The 17352-nt window shown below is 39.2% G+C and overlaps 1 long non-coding RNA gene across 1 annotated transcript in view; it reads right to left on the bottom strand.

The window, feature by feature from the left end:
* Window positions 1–1049: 1049 nt before the first annotated feature.
* Window positions 1050–17352, bottom strand: part of LOC122162606 — a 31277-nt gene continuing 14974 nt past the window's right edge. The window contains exon 3 of the long non-coding RNA XR_006169606.1: window positions 1050–1113. This is a non-coding gene — a long non-coding RNA (uncharacterized LOC122162606). The remainder of the gene's footprint in view (window positions 1114–17352) is intronic.

Raw genomic sequence — 17352 nt, 5'->3', positions numbered from 1 at the left:
TTCTGAAAGATAGTGGAATGCTGACGTATAATGCTTGGGGTTTTTCCACTGTTTTAGCATGCTTGGCATTAGTGTTAGACTGTTTCTGGAGATGACTGAACATTGTCTTTTTTTTTTTTTTTTTGGTTTACAGGGGTTTTCATCTCTTTTACATAAGGATTGCTTTCACAGCACCGATTGCTTCAGGCAAGTGTTATCTAAATGTGTTTGAATGTCTGCAATCATCAGAAGCATGTTTGGCAACTTTTTGTCAGAACGCAATAAATACACAGCAATTAAAAGAGAGATTATGAGAATCTGGTAGGCGGGCAAACAAGTTTCTAAAATGAGCATTTTCCACACTTAAATATTTGCCAGTATAATTTTTAAAGAATCCAGCAGTTCATAAACTGCTGTGGTGCTCCGCTGTCTTCTAGATAGAATAAAAGCCCCTTTTATTTAGAGGGCAGCACAGGAAACAACATGTGAACATTGGTACAGTACTGATAAGTCTGGTGTGTCCCAGTATTTCTCTTGAACATTTTCTGAATGTCAAAACAGCAAAACCAAGCATCATGACATTTAAACTTGACTCAATTTCCTTCAGTGACAAGATAGTCTAAGATTTGAGAATTCCCATCAAGGGGACAATAAGTGTACAGTTATAAAGTTTGCCTTCTTAGGTGCTATCCAGATCAGCTCCCCATCAGATGGTTTCACGTGAAGGGTTTGCCATCTGTGGTACAAGGGAAACACACAAATAAAGCCTCTGTTCCTAATTTTACGAAAATCTACTGGAAGTTGGTCAGAAGCAACTTTCCCAGGAACAGTAAAGATGCAACAGGTCATAGCATTCAGCAGATTTGATCTAAAAACCCAAACGATGCCTTTTTAGCGTCACACAACGTCTGCTACAGTAGTAGGTCATTTATACTGAATGTCCCTTGAGTTCCAAAGTTCATCTTGTTTCTTTGTAACTCTCCCCACTACTTACGGAAAGTTGCTGATCGGAAGTTGCAAGGCAGTTGTAGCTGTACCTCCAAGGCAGCTCTTAGATGTACGAAGTACTTCGAGAACATTTTATTCACACTCACTAGGGCTTACAATGGAAGTTGAATTTCGATCTACAGAAACCTGTAATTCAGAGAAATGTAATTCATGTGCCAATGTAACAGTCACGTGTTCCTTGTTATTAGTAATTCATATGTTCTTGAACAGATACTTTTATCTATTTTAAGGATTTAAAACTATTACTAGAAAAAAACAGTAGAGAACGGTACACAATTTGCTACCTACAATCAGGTTCTTGCAACATGAAAATGTAAGAATATCAAAAAGTAACTTTTCAGAAAATGGACAGAATCTTTAAGATATATATGTAGTTTGAAAGAGGACAGTCTTTTCCAGGTTGTATGTGGGAGGCTTTGGATATCATCCAGGATGACTCAGTTTGTCTGGCTTTTCTGAGTCTGTGACAACCAAAGTGATGCAAACATGAAATACAATCATAACATGCCAGTGCTGCTTTTTAAGGTCTCCGCTGTGCCTCACAGCATTTATTCTCCCATAAACAGTAGAAATGTCCTTAAGATGCTATTTCTTACTTTATCAAACTGCTTACTGAGGTAAATCTAAAGTCAGCAAGCTTTCTTATACATTAACAACAGCAATATAAGCAAATAGGTTGATCCTATTTCTTGTCCTTGATTCCAAATACCATACTTCTTTGAGCTTTTTGAAGCTGCAAACATTACTGTAGGCTAATAAGGATTAAAACAAACAAACAAACAAACAAACAAAAACCCACAAAACAACAACAACAACAAAAAACTTCAGAAAAGCAAATGCTTTTCCATTCATGTAACCAGAATGAGAAAACGAAAAGCACAAGAAGTACTCTAATACACATACACTTCTTAACTTGTGCCAGAAAAAAAGTGAGAGTAAGATAATGCTATTGCTTGTGGCTTTCAGGCCTGACCCACAAGAAGCTCTATGAACAAAGATGTTAGCCCACAGTATTAGTATTTCCATGTTCCATAATTTCATGCTACTAGACTCATTTTTCATAGAATGTCCCTAGCTTTCTGCTGTATGAGATAAACACTGACATCACAGAACAGTGGTAATGATGCCACCTGAACAGCAACTGTGAACAACTTAGATGCCTTCACCTCACTTAATTGAACAATTCTAATAGTTAGTGTGGAGTTACAAATTTTGGAATTCAGACCCTAAAATTAAGTTGTAGAGATAGAATTTTCCAGTAGTTACTTTATACGTGTGTGTGTGTGTGTGTGTGTGTATACATAATCAGTTTGCATTCTGTCTTATAACGTATCACCAAAATTGCTGTCAAAGAGGCTTAGGTTGAAAACTGAGATCCTGTGTAATTACTCTCACAGGTTAATTGGCTAATTAAGACAGTATGAAGGTGAACATATAAAAGTTAAAAACTCTTTTAGGAAGCAGTATATCCCATTGGAAACAAACTGGTCTTGTTGCTATTGATGCCAGGACTGACTGTGTTTCAGGACAGTGCTATAACAAACTCTCACGTGGAACTAACATACACTTTGCAGCACAATATTCAGCCTCACCCTTCCTCCCTCCTCACTCCAGGATAGGCCCTTTGTTTCAGGCAGGGACTGTGCTGGGGTACTTCCCAGATTTGAAGGAAACTGCAGTTTGTTTTTGGAACTTTTCCTTGAAATCTATCTGTCCTCCCCCAACTCCTTTTCCTTCTCAGTTCCATGACTTAATGAAGTAGGTTCAAAAGGCTGGTGGCTGACAGTTTCTGAAACAGGTGGCTTGTAAGATAAAGGCCTGACACTTTCCTGCTCTGATATGCCTTCTATCAGCGGTTACTAGCAGGCTTAGTCAGACAGGCTACAGCTCTTAATATTTGAGGCTAAAAAATTCTACCTTTTGTATAAGGACTTTAAAGGAAAGAAAAAGAAACTTGTAACTGTTCAGCGCATATGAAATGTGAGTTTAAGGCATCAGACGAGATTTCTGACAGGTGAGGAGATGCTAATAGAAAAGTGCTTTCTGTCTTTTCAACACTATGCCCATAATGAACATCCAGGACCATGTTCCCTGCTACTTAGAGAAAAATACCTTTAGCTAGATGCTCACTTCATCATACCAAATAATGTGAAGGAAACCATTCCTATCTTTGTAGGATGCTGTAGAAATTATAATCTTTGGAGAGGAATTTGAAGCACTTTAGGAAATGTATGAGTTATCCCTGCTCTGCCTGTTTTTAATACACACACATACACAGACCCCAACACACACACACACACAGTAAAAATGGCGCATTGGACTTGCAGACTATCTTCTGCTGATGCTCCTACACCCATGTGGGTTGAAGGAGCAGTCTGAGGTGGGCTTCTGCTCAACTTGGAGGGAGCCTGTGTTTTGTGGCACAGGTGCACCAAGAGAAGGCATCCTGGAAAAAAGCGCAGAAATCTAAAAGGCACCATAAACTACAGGGCATTTCTACAGATACGTATATACCAAATAGGCCAGGAGTAGCCACTACATCCATTATTTATATAGCAAGCTGGCAGTATTTCCTGAATGCATTTATCTACCAATTTCATTTTTATTTCAAAAATATTTTTTTCTACTTACAGAACAAAAATTTAGAAAAAAAGCACTGAAAATAGGCATAAAGCCTGAACATTTAAGGCTTCAGTACAGAATAGATAGGAACTGAAAATCAAAACCAAGAAACTCAATAGAACAAAACAAAATACTGTGGTGTACTAAGACTGCAGTTTTGAAGCATCCCAAACACAGCGGAACTCCAAAGTAACAGTGTGTTTGACAGGGACCTCCATCAGTGTTGTCACCATCTCTAGGGATGTCACTGAAGAACCCTCCTTTTTGCAAATTAGGGCAATCGTTATCTCAAGTGTCTTGAGGTCCAGCAAAATGATGCTATACTTTACAGTACACTTCATGTACTATGGTTATTTTCATTCAAATTAAACTTTCTCTTTATTATTCTTTTTTTTTTTTTTTTCCCCTTTCTTTTTTTCCCCATTTTGCAACTGAGTCTGGCAAAATAGGTAAGCCCCAAACTATAAAACTATGAAAATCAGAGGAAAAACATTCAAATAATCCATTTTCTTTTTCACAAAACTTTTCAAAACTTTCACACGGATGAACACAAATAGAAAAAAGGAAAAAAAACACATAAATATTAAATTACATTGTCTCTATTCTACGGAAAAGAACAGGACTGGACAAAAAGAAGAAAACAGAAAAGGAAAGTATATATGTAAACTAATTTTGAGACTACTTTCTAAAATGTCTCATTTGCCAATGAAAAAATGTTTTCAACAAATAATTTGATTTCCATAAAACTACAAATAAAAAGTAAAAGAGAAAACCTACTAAAACTTCCCCTTCCAATTTTCAAACATCTTGCGCAACTATTTATCACAATAGCATATTTCCTAGAAATGGACAAAACCACAGCCTGCTATATTTGTTCTGTGCCACAGAGGTCAGATTGGATGTTAGCTGGAACCAGGACCTTGGAGGATGTCCTTCTCTCCCTTTCTGAAGACGGCCAACTGAACAACTCGATTCACAGGGGACTGTACATTAATTGCAAGTGACTGGCTGCCTGGGTGTACCTCACTCGGCTGTGTGCCATCTATTGTGTCCTCAGTAATGAATCTCACAGTGCTGATACTTGGGAAGTTAATATGTCCATGAAAGGAAGCTGCTGATTCCCATCCAAGACATCATCAACACGACACATTCTCTTCAGCTGAGGTCTCACGAATTAATTAATGCAATCCAAGACTCTTTTATGTTGAAAATGTGCTCAGTTATTTGCAGACTAAAGCGTAACTCTCCCAACTGGAGCAGATGATTTGCATTATTAATCTAGGGCATGCTCAACCCAGTGCTTTGTTGCAAAGCAAATGCCACTCTAATCACTTCCTACATTAGAGGTCAAGAGTTACATGTTTCCTTTTTGAGTCTAGAGCATCATATTTCCAAAAGCACAATGGCTTGTTGGCCTAAGACAAGATGAAAACGTAACAAAACATAAAGCCACATCTCTTGTGAATCACGGAGTCTGTTTATTTGGTATTTTCATTTTGTGGGAACTTCATGTTGCCAGTTACTTTCTCCTTAAATGGGCGGGAGGCCAAAAAAAGCTCTAGGGATTTTTTTATAATTATTTTTATAATTATTTTAATATATATTTTTACCATCTGCACAGATTTTCCTGGCTTACCTTGCATGAGAAATGAAACTGTCATGCTCCAGCCAACCTAACACAGTCACATGGGAGATATCTGCTCACACATATCGCAGAACTCATACAGTACTATCATTACTGCAGCAAGCTTCTAAACCTGCCTTTAGTGTTTTGGGAAATTTTAGTAACAAGTGTAGTTAAGCATTTTTTTATTATTTATCTGTCAAACAGCTTAGTTTCTTTGATAGCCACTGCTGACAAGAGAAGGCCTCTTACAGCTCTGTAGTGTAGTGATGATGCAGTCTGGGCTTCTGTGTATGCTACTGTATTAGCAAAGTCTGTACACACATAGTTATATACTGACCGAAATGTGAAGTGAAAAAAATAATTAAGCTATTTGGAAACAACGTAAGTACCTTAATATATTCAGCAACCGGCTATAAAACAATTTGATATCAAATCTTTGCTATGACTTTCTGAACTTCTCTTAATGGTTCTGCTAATTACACTCTTGCTGTGTATTGTTTGAGGCTGAACCATAAGAATTCCTGTGCACAAACAGAAATCCTTGAATGCTACTGTCACATTAAAAAAATGCAATAACTAACAAAAAGCTACATTTGTACTTCTTGATGTCAGTAACAAGTATAGTATATAGCCCACTTCCCACTTCCCAACGCAGAACCACATTTATGCTGTGTAGAGTTGTGGTAGTCATTAGCTGGTTTACACAGCTCTGTAGCTTTTAAATGTGTTGTGGGATGGGAGAGTGAATTGGAAAAGTAGCAAAATAGAGTTCGTGTTGAGATAAGAAGCAGTTTACTATGGCAGAAAAGGAAAAGGAAAATAATAATACTAGTGATAATGATACAATAAATATTTTGGTTGGTAATTTCTCACTATGCACTGACCAATGCCCAGCCAGTCCCCACACAGTGGCCGCCCCCACAGCCAACTCCCCTCAGTGTTACAGCTTTTCCACAGGACACCATATGGCATGGAACCTCCCTGTGGCCATTTGGGCCGGCTGTCCCGCTTCTGTCTCCTCCCAGCTCCCTGTGCCCCCTCAGCCCCTCTCTGCAGACGGTACGAGAAAGCGGAACGGCCTTGGCTCTGTGCAGCACTGCTCAGTGACAGCTGAAAGAAACGTCACTGTGCTGTCAGCACCATCCTTCTCCTGAAGCCACAACACAGCACCGTACCATACTCGATGAAAAAAAACAACTTTGTTCCAGCTGAAACCAGAATAAAATGACAGTGGGAAAACTGGATGTGCTGTGGATTCAAAGACTGAAAGAGTCTGGCATCCATAGCACTTTTAGCTGAAATACGTTTATGTGTGGAAACTGTCCAATCTCGAAGGACTACCTAAGCAGAAGTTATCACAATGAACATCATAAATGGTACATATAATAGACCAAATGGACTTGAAAAACAGAGATTTGATCCTGATTTGGCTTACGGGCTTCAACTTGGTGAGAATTCAGGGAATGAAGTAATGTCTGTTGAAGAGAAATTTCAACAGTAACTGACCCTTAAATTGAAGTCTGTGCCCATTTTGCTCAATCTTGTAGCCTGAAAGCCTGAAGGATCAAGTGGTGGTAAGAAAAACTTGGCATGGCCAAATTCTTGACTGCATTTGTTGATAAGCTGATTCTTTTATTTCTTTCTCCTTCACAATAATTAAATTATGAAGTAATGGGAATACTGGTGTTTCAACTGCACAGCTGAAAGAACAATGTAATGCATTACATCAGTTTTAGGAGCAGAGTTTCTAAAACAATTGATATAGGTAGGTCGAGGCAAGGACTTTGGCTTCATACAATCACATTTGCATACAAGTACAAATAAAACCAGTATTTTCAGTATTTGGGAATCATACATCATAGAAGTAGAGGTGTTGACTTAAGTAAATGTAATCAAGCTAAATTTTCGAACTAATATGCATTGTCAATAATCCCTAGACAGTAAATTTACTTGTCAATATTTTCAAATACATTCCTATAATGAATATCTTGCCAAACAGCAGGACTCTCTAAATTCAATTCAAAGCTAACCATCATTTGGAATAGTTAAGTTTTATTTTTGCCTCTTTTGTGAAAATGATATGCAGTACTGGCCAAGTCATTTCTCCTCAAACAGGTACTCTGCATTTCTTGTGTTCTGGGAACTAAATTTAAAAGTCTGATCCACAGCAAACTTGAAAATAACTTCTGTAGAAGGTCTTGATCTTCACAGGTAACAAACATTATAAGCATTCATCTAGACATAGCTATGTGCTAAACATGCTGAAAATTTACATTTTTAATCTCATAAAGCTGAAAATTCCAAATGAATTTTAGCTGTAACCAACATTTATAAACAACCACCAGGAAGTCCATTAATAGTAATTAAAGAAATAGTCATAGTAAAAACTCACAAGAGCAATTAGCGCCTTGGAAAGTGATTAAATCACTTTTAAAAAAGTCCTAAAATCACAAGACCACTAGAGGACCGTTTAAAAGAAGACTCATCTTTCTGCACGCACCATATCATTTCAAGCATAGGCAGCAAATTATGCACAAGGGCACAAAGTCTCACTCCAAGTGGCACTGTAACAATACTAGATGGCTATTCAGTTTTTCATCACCACCCAATCTGAAAATTATATATTAAACTGATGAACTGTTTTGAGTTCATCATAAGTTCAAGTACTTATTTTCAATGAATAATATCTTTAAGGAGACAGAGACTGTCCAAAGTACAAGCTGAATATCTAAAATACTTTTCTGCAGGCTTGAAAAGACTGCAACTACATAAAGTAAGACTACTTAGGTCATTTTCTGCTTGTTTTGAAAAATTGTGATCATGGATGATGACACAATAGAAGAGCGTTATTCTGCCACAGTCAAAGTCAGAGAATTTTAGGCACGAGAAGCTCTGAATTTAAATGTGCAATAACTGAGTTGGTATTGCTTTTGGAGAGCAAACAAGCTCTTAGTAATTTAATCTAAGAAAAGCTGTGTGGAAAAAAGAATTAATTACTCATCTGTGTATATTTTTCTTAGTGTGTTAGGTATGTACTGTTCTTCAAAGCCTGGACTGCCCTTTGAGCTAACTGCTTTTGCTGACATGTGTGTACGTGAGGATTACAATAAAAATAAGTTATAGGCGCTCTGGGGAAAAGACCTCTCTAAGAGAGATGTGATTGATGTGCTGTTCTTATTCCAAATATATCTTAATCCATGCTCAATCTGTGTGAACAAACTTACAGTCTGTTCAGTAAAGCTGCCTTCCTCCATTTCACCCAGTAATGAAATGGTCAGTCAATCATCAGCTTTTCAAAAAGCTTGCTTTGTAGAAAATAATGGCCTAGAGATGCAGATATGGGTGCTCTCCTGGGGCTAAGAGAAAGACATTTCTCCACTGATTTAGCTGAACAGATTTATGGTCTGTGGAGCAATAAGTTGACCCGCTAAAAAGGAAGTAAAGATGTTGGACTGGACACAGTATTGTTAAAGGAACAACTATTCAGGCAAATTATAATAATTTAATTGAAAAAAATAAAAATCCTTTCTATCTTCCAAATGTAGGAAAGGGCCTTAAAAGCAGTTATTTTCTGCATCATGCAAGCTTCTCCACTTGGAAACTGACCAACTTTTCCATATTGCAATATCTGCCGTACTCCAACTGCAAGAGTAAAAATTGGAAGCATGAATAAATGTGGTAGGAGCAGGCTGTCCCTGCAGCACATGGGCACTGTGTGGAGCTGATCTCCCCGAGCAGCCATGAAGGAGCCCGCGGAGCAGTGAATGGGGCCAGGAGGAGGCACAGCCCGTGGGTACCCCCACAGAGCAGCCCTGGGCCGGAGCTGCAGCCCAAGGGAGGAGATCGTAGTGGGCTTGGAGGGCTGGGGGAGCTGCCACCCATTGCGACCCATGTGGAGCAGTGCCTGAAGGGTGGGCCCTGTGGTGTCAGTGTGCTAGATCAGTGTTTGGAGAGCTGCAGCCTGCGGGAAACCCACACAGGATCTGTTGGGGAGGGCAGCATCTATGATAGAGACCCAGATGGAGCAAGGGGTAGAGAGGGACCATGAAGGAGTGGCAGAGGCAAAGCATTATGGACTGACTGCAGCACCCATCCCCTGTTTCCCTGCAAACATGGGAGAAGAGAGTGCAGGTAGTGAGGTGGGCTAACTTTGCTTTTAAGTCCTCACTGCTACAATCATCTCCTGACAAGAAGTCTGTTTTGCAAGTGACAGTAACTGCTGAATGATCTTCTTGACATTATCCCGACCCTTGAGACCTTTTCAATCATACTTTAGCCTCCTCTTCTTTTGAGGAGGTTCTGTGAGTGAGCAGTGTTGTGGAGCTCAGCAGCCCATCTATGTGAAACTACCACAGCCCTGTCCTTGATTAAGCTGAAACGTGACTAGAAAGTTACCTTTCCCCTTGGGTCTTAGCTGGAGTCTCACACACTCTTCAGTGTCTCTCAGACACCAAAGACAGGGTTCAGACTGCAGGAAGACATCCATCTCATACACTGCCGCATGTGAATGGCAAGTCATCCCAAAAGAATGTACCGGATGATGCTATTGAAATCTTCGTTCCCTCAGCTAGGAAGCCACTTCTTTGAAATAGATGTCTAAGGTTAAACTGTACTGCTTGTGATTGTGCTGATACTTTCCTTAGAGGAAAAGGAAGAGTTATATGGCTGTAGTTTCTCTAGATCTCAGACTTACTCCTACTCAGCCCAGTCTTATAATTCTCCGTGTTTTCTGTATTTTATTTAGCAAAAGGAAACCTAGAAATAAGAAAATATTTTTGTTCATTAATTTCTTGGATTCCTACTGTACTCACTGCTACTCTCTTTTTCTACTTAGCATGTGAAAATGCATTCTGCATAACATAAAAATTTCTGCAGCAGCTTTCATAAACCATTTTTATAGTACTATTGATATTTTTAAAGAATTTTAGCAGCAGATCTTATTCCAATTCTATTCGATATCTGTATCAAGCTTTTGTTAATACACAGAATAAAGCCAAATAAATTCTCCTCTTTGCCTGTTTCACCCGCTGGTGCCTAGCACAAAAAATTTAAGACAAAGCTGGTATGCAGCTAAGAAGGAAGCTGGGAACTTGTGATTTGTAACTCCTATTGATATATTTCCCCTTCCTCTGTCCATCTGAAGAAAAAAAAAAAAAAAAGATTTGGACATTTTTTCAGATGCCTGTAAGACAGCTACTTTTTCCTGAGGTCCTGACTCATTTCCTATCTTCCTGTAAATAATTTTACCCGAGAATTTGTCACTTGGTTTTCTCTCTCCTAATAAATCTTCAGAAATACTGTAATATGCTAAGACTTAAGACTAAAGGGAGAATTAATTTTCAGAGATTCTTTCTCAAGAGTTCTACTACATATGCTTCTTTTTTTTTTTTTTTTTTTTGAGACTAAGCACTAATTCAAGCCTGGAAAAGTGATGTACTTAATAAAACTTCCAGCACACATCAAGATAGAGATTTTGTCTGTTCACTTGGTGTTGCCAACAATGTTCGGAAGAAAACAATGGAAAACAAAGTGCCTGAGCTGTAAGGTTTTATTAAGGTCAAGATGCATTTGAGAACATGCATATTTAAAGACTGTCCCCATTAAATGGACAATAAGCACAGTTTTGATTAGATGCATGCATATATATATATATACACATGTTGTCTCATGATATTTGATCTAGAGATGTAAAATAGGTTGTCATAAACCATTTCCAAAGCCAAATGCAGAAACACTGAAAACTCTTCGCAGAGAAATAGACACATTGGCAGTATTCTTCATTTGTGATAAATACTTGTCATAACTATCATTATGTATTTCAGAATGATAAAAATGAAAAGCAGCTTTCAGGAACAGCAAGTAAATAAATAACAGAAAAACTGCATGACTGGGTTTTTTATATTTCAGTTCTTGGTTTTATGTTTAGGAAGAACTAACCCAAAATTTGTACCTCACCCAGTATTACTCCATTCAGCCTGAGTTTCTGCCTCTATTAAAACCTTTGTGGATTGCTGCATCAACATGAGCTAGTACAAGAAGCAAGCCACTCATCACTTACAAGAAAGCAAGGCAGAATCTGCATTAATGTACACAAGGAATTGTGTTTACCTCCACTATAGACTGAGTAGAAGAAGAATAGCACTGAACAAAGTCCTTACATTTTAAGCTCTGCTTTAACCAGATATCTGTAACTGGTCCTTAGTATAGAAGCCTCATTTGACATACATAATAGATTTTCTTGTTGTTCAGATACTTTAAAGAAAAGTATTTATATTGAAAATATCAACAAAAATAGCTAAATCAGCCTTGGAGTTAGAAAGAGTTATTATTTCTTATACCGTTCTTATGCTTTGTTGATCTTGTTTTGTAAACTGCTTGTGGATGCTTCATACGAGATCCACTCAGAATAAATCTGATTAAGTCAGAGGATAATACGACTTAAATGAAGCACATGTACAGATTGACAGCAGTGACATTGGCTTTAGAAAAGGCATCACTAAAACATGGCAAACTTGCAATTGTGTGCAATTAAATCACTTCTCTAATAAGCAGCTTGTTTCAAATTATCCACATAAAATTGTACTATACCAGTAAGGAGATGAAACGTCAACTACAGTGACACAAGCTGATCTCATTAATGGTGCAAAATAATTAATGGCATTGCTCTGTATTTCAAAGATCGTGATAATGAAGATTGGAGACTGGCCCACAGAGAAGACAAAAATATCTCCACACAGGACTGAGATACGGCTTTCCAGCATGATTCACCTGAATTAGAATAATCCTATGCTATATATCTGCTTCAAACAATTTAATTTCACTGATACGCAACAGCTGTTGGTTTGGAAAAAAAAAACAGGCTCCGCACAGCTACAATCGTGACAAACAATGACCTTGGCCTATGTATCGTAGCCATGGCAGCGCCTGAAAGGACTCTTCCCACAATGTGTTAGGAGGAGGGTTTTAATCACAGTTTCCCATGACTGGGTGTCTCAACAGCACAGCAAGGCTGAGAAAGAGTTCCCGCAGCAGAGGAGGTTACTCAGAGGCACGATATAATTTGTGAGGACACCGTAGGAATTCTGCTTCTGTCCTGTAGGGAGTACGCCTGCATTAGAGGCTCTGCTGGCAGCTACTTTTAGAATCACAAAACGGCACCTATAAATGGTGGTGCAGCTTTGCTGTGTTTATTTAGATTTCTGTTTCAAAGGAACAGAATAATCTGCATATGAGAAAGTTTTTCAGCATTCCTTGCTAGCCTGAGCAGGGCAAAGTCAGAACTCTGGAGCTTGTTTTCTGTCTGACTTGATTTAGGAAATTTCTTTGTGCCCCTCTCATTACATGTATAAAAAGAGGGCTGCTACTCTTTAATTACCTCACAGGAATATGAAAAAATAACTCATCCTGTACAGAAACAAAGACTGTGAGGAGGCTTTTCTGGCTTCCCAGCAGCAAGTAAAGCTATTGGCTTGCCCTTTAAAGTCAGTTAGTCGGTGTGCTTTTTTCCTCATATCTTTGGGAGATGAAAGTGGTCAGCTTGATTGCTGTGTTTGTATATGGCAAATAAAGTTTGCAAAATGTGAAAGCACCAACGGAGGAGTTGCACAAAACTTACATAACATTAAAAGTAGGATTCACTGCTATGCTAAATCAACTTCAGGTAAGTGTATTTCCTTTTTAGTATGTAGTTAGGCTGCCTACAACCTATCCAGCCACTCAAACACAGTCTGAGCATTTTGTGGGAAGATTCACTAGGAATCAATGCACTGCCACTGTGGGTTTGCACTCTGCCTCTTAATGAGTTTGTACAGTGTCGAGTGCTCAGGTCTCCATATGGTAAGATATCTCAGGCCTGTGTTTCTGCAGCTGCTGCTCTGTTGGATTCAGCCCTCCAGCCTTTCCTCTGCCCTCAAGCCCAGGGCTGTGCTTAAGTACTCAGCTGAAAACACTACCAGCAACAGGCAGAACTTTCTGCTGACAACTGTTCAGTCACAGAGCCCTCCTAGTTCACTGTAATGCTACTCAGTATACTTCCTTGGCAGATTAAATTACTGTGGATAATAGGTCAATAAATGACAAGTTAATAGGACTGAGTGGGAAGCTGTGAAGGAGACATAAGAAAACACATTCTGGCTGCATCCTATCTGCAAACAGGAGCTAACCTTTGTGTACTACATTCAAAGAAATGACAACGTGCATGGAATTCTTCAAATGTCCCTGAAATGTGTTAGAAAAAGAAATGCTAAATAAATTCATTTTATTTTATTGTAAAGGAAAGCTCTTATGCAACTAGCAAGTCTTGTCTGTGAGATTTACCCCACCTACTTTGCTATATAAGCGTAAAGCAGTTGAGAGTATAGTTGCAGTGTGGGAAAAGTGGGGAAAGTAATACAGACTTCCTGATTATCCTGGGGGATAAGGGTGGCCAATGCCAAAAAAGCCAGAATGAATCAAGCCTGTGCTTTGGTAACCCCCCCTGGTTTGGAAAGGAGTGTACAATGTAGTACACTCTTAGTGGTGGAACGCTGCCTCCAGCATGACAATATCTGATGATTGCAAAAACTTTAAAAAATGACAGCAATGAGTGATGCACTGGTCTCTTTTCAAAATGTACGGGGATGCCTGAAAACAACCAGAGTAGGGAAGAGGGTGCAATAAGTAGGTGCCAAGACTGGATGCTGAAAATAAGAACAGGGAACACTAACATCACTTCCTAATAATACTTCCCCAGAAAAGTTACAGTCTCTAGAAACTGGCATTCCAAGAACAACCTGAGTCAAAGCAGTCTATGCTGTTTTTTTCTTCCACTGAATTTGCACAGTCCCTTTTGAGTAGATGACATATGTCATAATTTCTCGCTTCCTGAGGCAAGAATTCAGGCAACCTTTTGTTTTAGCTGAACATGCCAGACATTTTTTTTTAGTACATGTCTCCCAAAGCGTATATTTGAAGAGTCAGTGAACAGCCATTCACTGTATACCTCTTCCCTGTCACTAATGATTTTTTTTACCTCCCTCTTGATCCTCCTCATTCTTCTCCAAAAGGCAGAGATTCAGTGCACATATTCCCCCTTCTTCCACAACACTCTTGCTCACTGATCATCTGATTATCTTCTCATGAACCTCTTCCAGTCCTCCTATGTCCTATTCAGTATGGACAGTTTATAGCCATGTGCAGATATCAGTGTGAGGCAGCTGTTGACCATATTGTGCCACCAAAATGTTTTCTGTAAAAGCCTGGGATATGATGGGGGGAAGGGCAGAGAGTAGGGAAATAATCACAAATGTTTTTACTTAAAGTCATGGCTAGCAGACTTGATTCCTGAACTGTGACTGTTTGAGAAGTTAATGAGTGAGTAAGCACTTCTAAATGCTGCCCTTTAAAAGTGATTTCCCAGGAAGCTGTGCAGAGCATAGTGAGGCAGGTCTATCCATAGTCAGTGGAACAAAGCTGCTGTGAAAGGTAAAGGAAAGGTCAAAGAATTTGGCCTAATTGTCTATAGGGTTAGTACATATTCACACAGTGAATATGTATTATCTGTTATCAGCATGTGGGATGGGGTGGCCTTCTGAGGAGGAAAGCAGCATGGAAATTCTCATGTTTTGGGCAAAGAAGTAAGAGGGAACCATTGGCTTGTAAGACACGTAGCCAAGAGAAGATTTTCTTAATTGACTCTGCTGTGTGCAATTGAACTGCATGGCACTAATGACGGAATTGAAAATAACTTCAATTACAGTTTTGTATGAACTGGGAAACAATCCAAGTACTGTTAATATTCCTTTGCTGTCTGTAAGTTTGAAATACAAAATACACCAGAAGTGAGACTTCATAAAATTCATGCCAGGGAAGTATACAAGGAGATGAGACATTCTGTGAATTGCAAGACCATTGCTGACCAGTACACATCAGTTTTAGTCAGTTGCATTTGATAGGTATACTTAAATACTTTGATGTTAAACTACCTATGAGGAATATACTTTTTATGTACTACAAAAACTGACAGAGATTGTAGCACTTAAAACAGCTTATTTTCCCTACACTGTAGCTTGAAATGACTGATTTGCTGTTTAAATTAGTAAGTATGTGCAGTAAGTAAATGGCAGAAAAAAATGGTTTTGTTCTACAAAGGAGGTTTATTTCTTAATGGGAAGGTATCCTTGAAAGTATGCATTATTAAGATACTGATGTTGAAAAGTATTAGGGTACCTAAACACTTAGATGCCTGTGCAGAAATTTCAAAATCCTCTGTACAACTAATTCATTTAAAATTAAAGTCAGAAGCTTATGGAGGTCTCCATAAGGCTTCTAACCACATCTTCTGTTATTTCAGTGACTCAGAAATAAAACTGTAAGTTTCCCAGATGATAATTGCCTTGAAAGAAAAGGAGCTATAAATCTGCCTAAAGTATGCATGCATTAGGTTATGCATCAGCTATGACTTAAGCAGTACCACATAGAACACAGAACATTGTGCCACACTGAACACAGAACAGCAAGGAGAGGATGCTTACAGAAAATTATTGCAAACACAAGCAGAAGGGCATTCAGCTCCTTCAAACAAGTTGGAAATAGGGTGGGAGAGAGCCTGTATTCAAGAATTTATCTTGCCAGCTCTCAAACAAGTCCCTGAAATTCACATGAACACCAGCCCTCCCACATTTCAGATACATCAGTAAATTTGTATCAGAGGTGCTCTTTTTCATTTCCATCAATTCCACCATTTCCACCAAGGCTGTGGAAATAAGATGCTAGCTTTTGTTTCAATATGCCCAGTTAGATTTAATGACAAGCAAGACTTGAAGAGGAAAAAAAAGCTTTTTTAAAATGATGTTTTGCAGTTTCTTGCTTTTTAGAATATCAGTATGAGTATCTTTTATTTTAGACTTGGCTAACATTTACCTCCTTTGAGATGAAATATGTGTTGTTTCTGTTGCTTAAGGTGGCTACTACCTCCTCCTCCTCTTTCCTCACCCATTACTTAAGGAAGGCTAAAACCTTAAGATTCAAATCCCTTAACCAAAGAATTCAGTCACACAAAAATGTGTCTCTTTTCCCATACTTTTTCCAAATTAGATTGCTGTCTCTGAGGCTACTCCTTGTTTCCCCTCAGCAACTACCAGAATGACATACAGTTGGCCAGAAAGCTGCATGGAGGGTGGTGCGTTCAGTTGATGCTTGGCTGAACATGAGCCAGCAGTGTGCCCAGGTGGCCAAGAAGGCCAATGGCATCCTGGTTTGTATCAGAAACAATGTACTGAACAGGATCAGGGAAGTGATCCTCCCTCTGTACTCAGCTGTAGTGAGGCTGCACCTTGAGTACTCTTTTTGGGCCCTTCACTACAAGAAAGAAATGGAGGCTCTGGTGTGTTTCCAGAAAAGGGCAGTGAAACAGGAGAGGGGTCTGCAGCACAAGTCTTATGAGGGGCAGCTGAGGGAACTGGGATTGTTCAGTCTGGGGAAGAGGAGGCTCAGGGGGAGACTTTGTAGCTCTCTACAAGCACCTGAAGGGAGTTTGTGGGGTGGTGGGTGTTGATCTCTCAGGCAACAGTGACAGGACTAGAGGGAGTGGCCTCTAGTTGCTTTGGGGAGGTTCATGTTAGATGCTAAGAAAAATTTCTTCTCCAAAAGAGTTGTCAGGCACTGTCACAGGCTGTCCAAGGAGGTAGTTAAGTCACCAATCCTGGAGGTGCTCAAGGAATGTGTGGATACGGCCCTGAGGGACATGGTTAGTGGGTGGTGATGGATTGACGGTTGGACAACAGAAAGGTTATGAGTCAAAGTAATAAAGTCCAGGAAAAGCCTGAGCACAGGCCTGGCGAGATTTAGCTCAGGTGAGGTGCAGGGCAGCTGACCCTGAGCTTAACTGGATCTCACAGGCCAGAGTATGCAGGCTGGATCTCCAGTGATGCTGGGCAGGATAGATAAGTCTTCAGAGTCTTCCTCTATTCTAGGGAGGCTTATGAGAAATTCTTCTGGAGCAGGAAGATGAACCCCACTAAAAAAAGACACATAACCCAGTAAAAGTACTGTTGCTCTATCCAGGTTATATACATACGATATTTCCTATTCTCTATGACGTGGGTCCAGAGAACAGAAAATAAAAAGGGATGATTTTG

Source organism: Centrocercus urophasianus, unplaced genomic scaffold (genome assembly GCF_019232065.1).
Source record: "Centrocercus urophasianus isolate 14NV4802_14NV808 unplaced genomic scaffold, USGS_Curo_1.0 seq_21, whole genome shotgun sequence".
In the NCBI taxonomy this organism is placed as follows: Eukaryota; Metazoa; Chordata; class Aves; order Galliformes; family Phasianidae; genus Centrocercus; species Centrocercus urophasianus.
The sequence above is the reverse complement of the archived record's forward strand: the minus strand, read 5'-3'. Positions and strand labels throughout refer to the sequence as shown.